This window comes from Emys orbicularis, chromosome 3, assembly GCF_028017835.1.
Source record: "Emys orbicularis isolate rEmyOrb1 chromosome 3, rEmyOrb1.hap1, whole genome shotgun sequence".
Taxonomy (NCBI): domain Eukaryota; kingdom Metazoa; phylum Chordata; order Testudines; family Emydidae; genus Emys; species Emys orbicularis.
In genome coordinates, this window is record NC_088685.1 from 151971616 (window position 1) to 151979590 (window position 7975).

Below are 7975 nucleotides of genomic sequence, written 5' to 3' on the forward strand. Positions count from 1 at the left end.
GGCACAGTTGCTTGGGATTCGGGCTGGCAAACCCGGCTTTGTGAGTGCTGCAAAAGGAACTCAGGTGTCCAGTTGGACATTTGGATTCCCAGAGGGGTTACCAAGCTGATGAATCATTTTCACAGCTAAAATTCCAGCCGTTTTAGTCAAGCCCCTGCTGCCCACTGTCCCCACTGTGTGTAGGTAGCCTCTACGGCACGCGTCTAGTTAAGAACGTGTGCCCTGGGGATGATATTTGCACGATAGAGCCCTGATGCCCAGAGGGGAATGCAGGCTGCTATACTGATAATGATCTTATACTTCGATCTTACCCCTCATTTGTGAAAAGACCCAAATCACTTCACAGAACTCTCATGCTGAGAATCACGGTGCCCTCCACTGGCATACGGCTGCATCTGGGGTGGATTAAGGCAGCTATTTCCCCATCACACAGACACTGCAGAGGACATGAAGAACACAGCACCCCACTGCAGAGGGAAGTTAGGAGGCAGGATACAATTCCCTGCCCTGGAATAGGGCTAGGACAACCCCTCCGTCTCATGGGATCTACAATGACCGTAAGTGGTCAGGCCCTGAAAAACATCTCCAACAGCACAGCAGCCACCAGCATCATGTGAGGACATAGGGACAGCACAGACTCGGTGTAGATACCCCCTCAAAACCACCATCACTGCTTCTTGGTTTCCCTGGCTGTGGAGTGGGGGAAGGGTCTCCCATCTAAGCACAAAGCAGGCCTGATGCTGCTCAGCTTATCAGATCCAACAAGATCATAGCCTGATGTGCTATGGCTGTATTGAGAACCTGTTTGCATCCTTGCAGGGCCAGGAAGAGGAAGGAAAATACCGGCTTTCATGCCCAGGAAGGCAGAGAGCAGCAGAGGAGGCGGCGAAAGAAAGCAGCAGCCAAGCTCCAGGGCTCAGGCCAGGCTGGCCTGGCAAGCGGGGAAGGGTCAGTGACACCCCAGCGTGCCCTGGACCTGCTCAACAACAAGGTGGTTTTCAAAGCCTACAGAAAGGCGGCTCAGGAAATGCAAGATGCAGGGCTCCAGAGGGTGCTGGGGCTGTTGGAGAAGCTGAAGCAGTGCCAGGCAGCCCCAGAGGGCAGGATGCGGCTGAGCTGTGTGCTGAAGCTCCTGGACCTCTGGGACCAGCAAGGGGCTGGGCCGCTGAGTCCTCCCCTCCCCAGGGAGCTGAGGAAGAGACTGAGGGCAGAGGTGGGCCAGGGAGGAGTAAGCGACTCGAGCATGGAAGAAATCCAAGCTGCCTTGTATGCGCACGTTGCTCCGGCCTTCGAGAGCTTCTGGGCTGAGGTGAGCGAGGGGCTGGGCAGGCACGGAGTACAGCCCTCCCAGATGCAAGACGAGGGCTGGCCCAAACTTCAGCCACTCCTGCATTTGCTGGCTGCCAAGGTGGCCCTCAAGCGTCTAAAGAACAGGAAAGCTGCGGTGGGGTCAGCAGCTACAGCCCAGCCCAGCCAGGAAGTCAAGGCCTCCTTCTGCCAATTCCTCAGGGCTGCTGCCGAAGGCTGGCCCACCCTGGAGATGCTGCACTTCCTCAAACACCTGCAAGTCCATGGCCCCCCTGTGCTGGAGCACGGCCTGCACTTCCAGCTGGAGGTGCAGAAGTTCAAGAACGCCCATCACACCATGCCGGACAGGGCTCTCCTGAGGAAGAAGGTGCAGGTGATCCGCAACTGCTTCCTTGTCTCCCAGCTGGAGCCCCGGCTGCAGGTAGGCCTCGTGCTCTGACAGAGGAGTAGGGACGGGGCAAAGAGACGGTCAGGCAGGCCTAGGGCAAGAGAGAGGAGGAACTGGATCTAAAGCATTGATAGATAACACAGGAGTTCTGCAAAACAGAGTGGTGGGTGTGTAAACTCTATGGGCTCCCACTGAAGTCAGTGACAGCAGGACTGGGCCTCAATGGCCATGTTTAATGCTGTAAGGGGGAACTGGCTAGTTCCCAATTTTCTCTCCCACCCAAAAAATTCCAAGATGATGAAATACAGTGATCAACCCCAACGTAATCCCCAGGCCAGCTTCCCCCCTTCCCCAGCTCAGCCCCCCCCAAGCCCGTTCTCAGCTCACCTGGTCTGGGAAATGCCCTGCACAGCAGCACCTGCGCTCTGGTAGCATTGGGCTGAGAGAGCCCAGCACCAGCATGTGCAGAATGAGAGGCCAAACTGGCGTAGAAGCAGCTGGGATATTTAGCAGATCTTTTTGCAGCTGGTAACATGGAGACTTGCTCCCCTGCCCCAGGCCCCTGAGCGTGTTTGTGGCTTGCTCTCTAGGTGGCGGTGGATGCTGAGAAGCTGGGGAGAGCTGTCCGGGCAGCTGAGCAGGCCCTCCAGCAGGATGCCCCAGCACCACCTCCCGGCCTGTTCGATGAGCTGAGGGACTCTGTCTTCAGCACCCTACTGCCGTACTGGGCTGGGTTCCGAAAGGCCTGGCTGAAGCGGTCGCTTGAGAGTGCCCAGAGAGCCCCGGGTACGTTCATCACCCTGAGCCCCTGTCAGGCTGTGGAGCCCACTCCTTCTCTGGAGAATCCGAGGAGCAGGAGATGGCAGGGATTTTGCAGCTGCTCCAGGACGGTTCCCTGCTGTGGGAGCTGGGCAGCACACTTCAAGCAAGAGAGGCTGAAGGGGCATGTGCAGACAGTTGTGTGCAATAGCCATGCTAAAGAAACGGCATGTGCAGGCCTGGCTCTCACAAAGGCCCATGGCCAATTGAAAAAAATGACCTGTGTGGCTCACATGAAGCCTTCCTCATTCCCCTTGGGAAAATAATGCCAGAGCCCAGTAGCTTACCCTGGCAAGAGTGATGCCACCTGAATGCTCCTTTTGCTTTATTTCATCCACTGCTCCTAGCTAGACTTTCCTGCTCTTTGTGGGACTCATCTCTGAGCTCCCTTCAGCCTGTCAGCACCTTGAGCTACCCAGAGCTGAGGCAGGATGTAAAGGACCTTTGACCTCTCATTGGGTGGGGCAGGTCACTTCCTAGTGAATGGCCAGATGTTTCCCCCCTCCTGGTTTTCATTCTCTGGGCAGGAAGGGCTGTTTTTCACCTAGTTTATCTCAAGCCCATGGTGCAGCTCTGGCCCCAGGAAAGGGCACCCCCAGGGCTCAGCTTTGTGCGTCTCTTGTCCCCCGTGCAGACCGAAATCATGCTGAGGCTAGTAGGGCCTTTCACCCCTAGCAATTGCAGAAGGGTGGTCCTGCCCTCAGGGATGAATTCCCCACGGGACTGCCTTGTAGAATGGAGTATTTATTGCCCCGACAGGCTTTTACCACCAGTTCCTGTCTCGTGCAGGCTAAGTGCCTGCTCTACCCACATCAGTAAACATCTGCAGGGACGATGCTGAGCTGAGAGATTTCTCCTCCACGCTGGCCAGGTGCTCTAGGCGCAAAGCTGCCCTTTCAAAACGCTGAGCCACAGAAGTCCCTTGGCAGCACTTAAGCTGTTTCCTTGAGCTGGGGCAGAGAGAACTGTCCCTCCAAGGGCTCAGTGTCAGATCCTTTACTCTTCCCCGAGCCCTTTTCATCCCAAAAGCTTTACAGACAACGTAGAGACAAGAATCAGTGCTACTTAAGCGCAGCCAACACGGGGGTAAGCCACAGCAGTCACGCTGCCCCAGTCGCTACACCAGGGGAAGTGAAGTATCACGCGTCCACAGGAAACCGCAGGGGGACTAAAGAGCGGCAGAATATTATTACCAGAGTTGATTTGACCACAACACCAGGGGGAGTCTCCTGCCTGTGAGGAAAAGTGCAAGAGGATCTCTCATGACAAGAAGCCAAGACTTTGGCTTTACATCTGGCACCGTGCTGGGGCACAGGCTTTTAGGAAGAGTCCACCCACCTCCCCTACCCCCATTGAATCATCCTGAACTTCCCTTTGGAGGAAGGGGGTAGTCTCAGCCGAATATTGACCACACCTGATCTTTAGCTTGGGCTGCAGAACCCTAGGTGGCCGGGGGGGAGGAGAGGGAATGGAGTCCTGGGATGGGTGTGGAGAGAAAAATGAGAAATCAGACCCTTTCTCGTGACCATCTCTCCCTCTGCAGTGCTGAGAGCCCAGCAGCTCCTACAGCAGAGACGGGCCCTGCTTGAGCGGTCCCAGGGCCCACCACAAACATTCCAGCTGCCTCCTCTGCAGCAGCGCGCCAACGTGAAGGGGAGCAAGCAGCAGGACAGCGTCACTTACACCTTCTCCGTCAGCAGGGGCATTGCCCTGAAGGTCAGTGGGCAGGTCTGCACACCCACCCCTAAAGGGAACAGGGGCAGCCAGCAAAGGGTCGCAGCTGGCTGTAAACTCAGAACTCAGGCCTGAGGTGGTTAATCTACGAAATGCTCCTGCCAGCAGCTTGGCGACTTCGGTAAGACACAAAGGGGCTCAGCCTGGTGTTCCTGCTGGTAGCCCCCAAGCTGCTCCTCCCACCCACACGCCAGTACAGGAAGGAGGTGGCGTTTGCAGCAGCTGTTCATATAGCAACACCCACAACAAATGGCACCTTGGACGGCTGGAGCCACTTTTCTCCATATACCAACATCCCTCCCCATTGTCCAATACAGCCACTTCTGGGTTGGAACCCAGCAGCTGTTGAACAGCAGACAGTAACAACACACTACAGCCTAGGGCAGGAGGTGACCTACACAAACCCAATGTCCCCCCCTCTCCTCCAGCTTGTTACAGGGCCTTTCCGCTCCTGTAAGCACACAGAGTTGGATGTTGTAACTCCCTCTCTTTACTCAGGCCTCCAGCAGAGAAGATACAAGCACCCGCACTTCTGTGTTTGGAAATGGCAAGAGGTCAGCACGAGTTCAGCTTCCTCCCCTTCCCGCGGTACCGGTGCTGCTCTGACCAGGACAGAAAGCGCGCTAGCCTACAGCACCCAATGCAGAGCCGTAACGCTGGCAACACGAGTGGCAGCTCGAGGTGGCCGGTGTGCTGCAAAATCAAGCTCTGAGCTGTTTTTAAACACAGGGAAGGCAAACAGCCAACAGCCAGGAGAGAGATCTGGGAACAGTGGCCCTGTGCTGTAGGGTGGCATGGTAAAGCAAGGCTTGGGCACCCCGCTGGAAGTTCAAGGTCCCTTGGCACGGAGAGAAAACCTGGGAGGCTTGGCCGAAGTCCCTCTCATTAAGGCGGGTTTCAATTATCCAGGCTGGACACAAGCTCTTGCTGAACCCAGAAGAGCTGAGGCATTCTCAGTGCTGCTGCAGTAGCTGATTCAGTGCACCGGGGAGCACCAGATCTGCTCTCTCCCTCCACGAAAAGGCCAATACCTCCCCCCGCCAGCATTTCCACCTCCTGCTCAAAGGACCAGGTTAACATTAATCACATGGCAGGGAGCAGCCCTCATAGGAAGAGTCCTCGTAGAGTGGCTGGGAGCCGAGATCACAGTGGGGTATCTGTGTGATGTTAAGGGTTAAGCCTCACATGGAGTTTCCAGATCTGAGAGCTGCAGCCACCGGGGCAGTTCCAGCCTAAGCTCTGAGACAGGGACAGGTGGGCTGCTTATCTGACATAATAGGTCGGTCCAGTATTCTCATTCAGACCTTCCCCTCTCTGCCTCCAGACTGGAGGCAGCTGGGCAGAACAAGGTGCTTGCACTTCCTCCCTCCCCAACCAAGCAACCCACCCACACTCTTACAGCACACGTGAAGCTAGAGAAAAGGAAAGGCAGCCCTCTGCCCAGAGCAGGGTCTTGCGCCAGGTGCAGCAGGGAAGGGCTGGAGGGTTCTTTAACCAGGGGTGGAGTTCAAAGGATGTGGTGTCACAGCTCACTCTACAGCTATGCATTTGGCTCTTGTGTTATGGCACTAGCCTGTGTCCCTATTAAGAATGACTCTGGGCATGTCTTCACTACCCGCTGGATCGGTGGATAGCGATCGATCTATTGGGGATCCATTTATTGTGTCTAGAGTAGATGCGATAAAATCGATCCCCGATCGCTCTGCCGTCGACTCCGAAACTCCACCGCAGCGAGAGGCGGAAGCGGAGTCGACGGGGGAGTGGCAGCGGTTGACTCGCCGCCGTCCTCACAGCCAGGTAAGTCGACCTAAAATACGCAACTTCAGCGTATCTTAGGTCGACATCACCCCCCCCCCCCCCCCCTTCCCGTAGTGCAGACCTAGCCTCTGAGTTGATCATCAGGTGCGGGATTGAATTCCAGGCCCATAGGAGCCGCTCAACAAACTCACGGCTCTTGGGCCAAAGTGGGGTAGCGGCCAGTGCCAGAGGATGGTGTGACAGTGCTGGCAGCTGTGCAGTGCTGGCTGTGGGATTCCACGGCTGCCTGCACAGTGGTCAGCTCAGATCCTGACACGGGACATTCACTCACACGTTGCCTGCTGCAGCCACACACTCTGTAGCGACCTCCTCCTGGTTAGCCTTAACCACTGAACTCTTGCCCCCTTGTGTGCATTCAAAGTGCTGCTAACATCAGGTTCCCAGCTCATCACCCACCTCTGGCTTCCCCTTCTCCACGAGCTACTTACCTTTCTGTCTCTTCACAACTTAGCCCCAGCTGCTCTATTAATTCCTTGTGCTGCTGAGACGCTGCCTTTGCTCTGCCAGCATTCCCTGACTGCACTACCCAGTCACTTTGGCCTCGAGTCACAAAGGGACTTAGGCACCTAAGTCTGGGTCGAGGCCCCATGTCCCAGTTTTAGGTGATTCACAAAACTGGCAAACCCTCTAGGTGCCTAAACACTCTCAGCGCCTACATTTCTGCTGTAAAAGCTCCTGTGGTGACAGTGTTTGAGGCTCTGGGCATGTGCACTGCTGCCTCCCTGTAGGAGTCTGGATGCCTGGCTCCTGCCTATGCCCCATGGGGGGAAGTAGGAGTTTGGCCACTTAAGTCATGTATGGGGCCTGAGCCGTAGGCATGCTCAGAGGCTGCCTATCAGTTGGGCCCCTCAGGCACACACAAGTCAGCCAGGGGAGTGGCCCTCCTTCATCGCTCTTTTAGCCCAGTGGTTAGGGTGCTTACCTGGGATGCGGGAGAGCACCCGTTTCATGTCCCCTCTCCACTTGAGGGGGAGAAGGGATTTTAACTGGACTCTGTCGCCTCTCGGGAGCGTGCTCTAACCACTGAGCTATGGGATAGTCCCATGTGGAGCTCCCTGAATCTCTCCTGTTGAGGCTGTTCCACTGTGGATAAATAATTAGTCTTTTGGGCCAGGGAGACAGAGAGTAAACGCATGTCCAGCGATTAGGGCACTCACCTAAGATGGGGCAGATCCCAGTTCAAATCCTCAGGGGGGATTTTACCTCGGGGTCTTCCAGGTGAGAATCCGAACCACTGGGCTAAAACTTATGAAAAAGGCCCTCCTCCCCACCCAGCCTCTTGCAAAAGTGGCAAAGGTGCCTAACTCCAAAGAGGGTTCCTGGCTAAGAATGCTGGCAGAGATACACACCTCCCTGCCTGGACTTAGATGCCTGTCTCTGTGAGAGGAGCAGGGCTTAGCATATCCTCTGCTGGTCAGCATCTCCCATGGGCTAGCTTAGGCAGCTCCCTGTCTACCATGCTGGCTTTTGGGATGTGCAGTCTAAAGCGCTTGTCTCACCCATGCACTATGTAGGGAGGATAGGTGCTGAACTCAGGCTTTGTGACTTGCAGCATGTTCCTGTGATTTTCTACCCCCTAACAGTTAGGCGCTGTGACACTCAGCATTGCAACACCAAAGTACCTTTGTGCATCCAGGCTTTCCCCCATCCCACCCTTTATGCATGGGAAAATTCCCCCGAAAATCCATGCCGCTACTACCTCATCCTTCAAGCTCAATGCTGCTGTGATGCCTCCCAAACCCTAGCAGCTGATAACGACCAGGCCAGGGGTGAGCTACCTCTACTGCTTACAGTGATTTCACGGTTTACCTTGTCAGTCCTTCTCTCCCCCCACCTTCTGCATCTTGGCATAAGCCAAGTTTTGCAAGGCCTTTGCAAGTGTCTTCGCTTTAGATCGACATAGCCTGT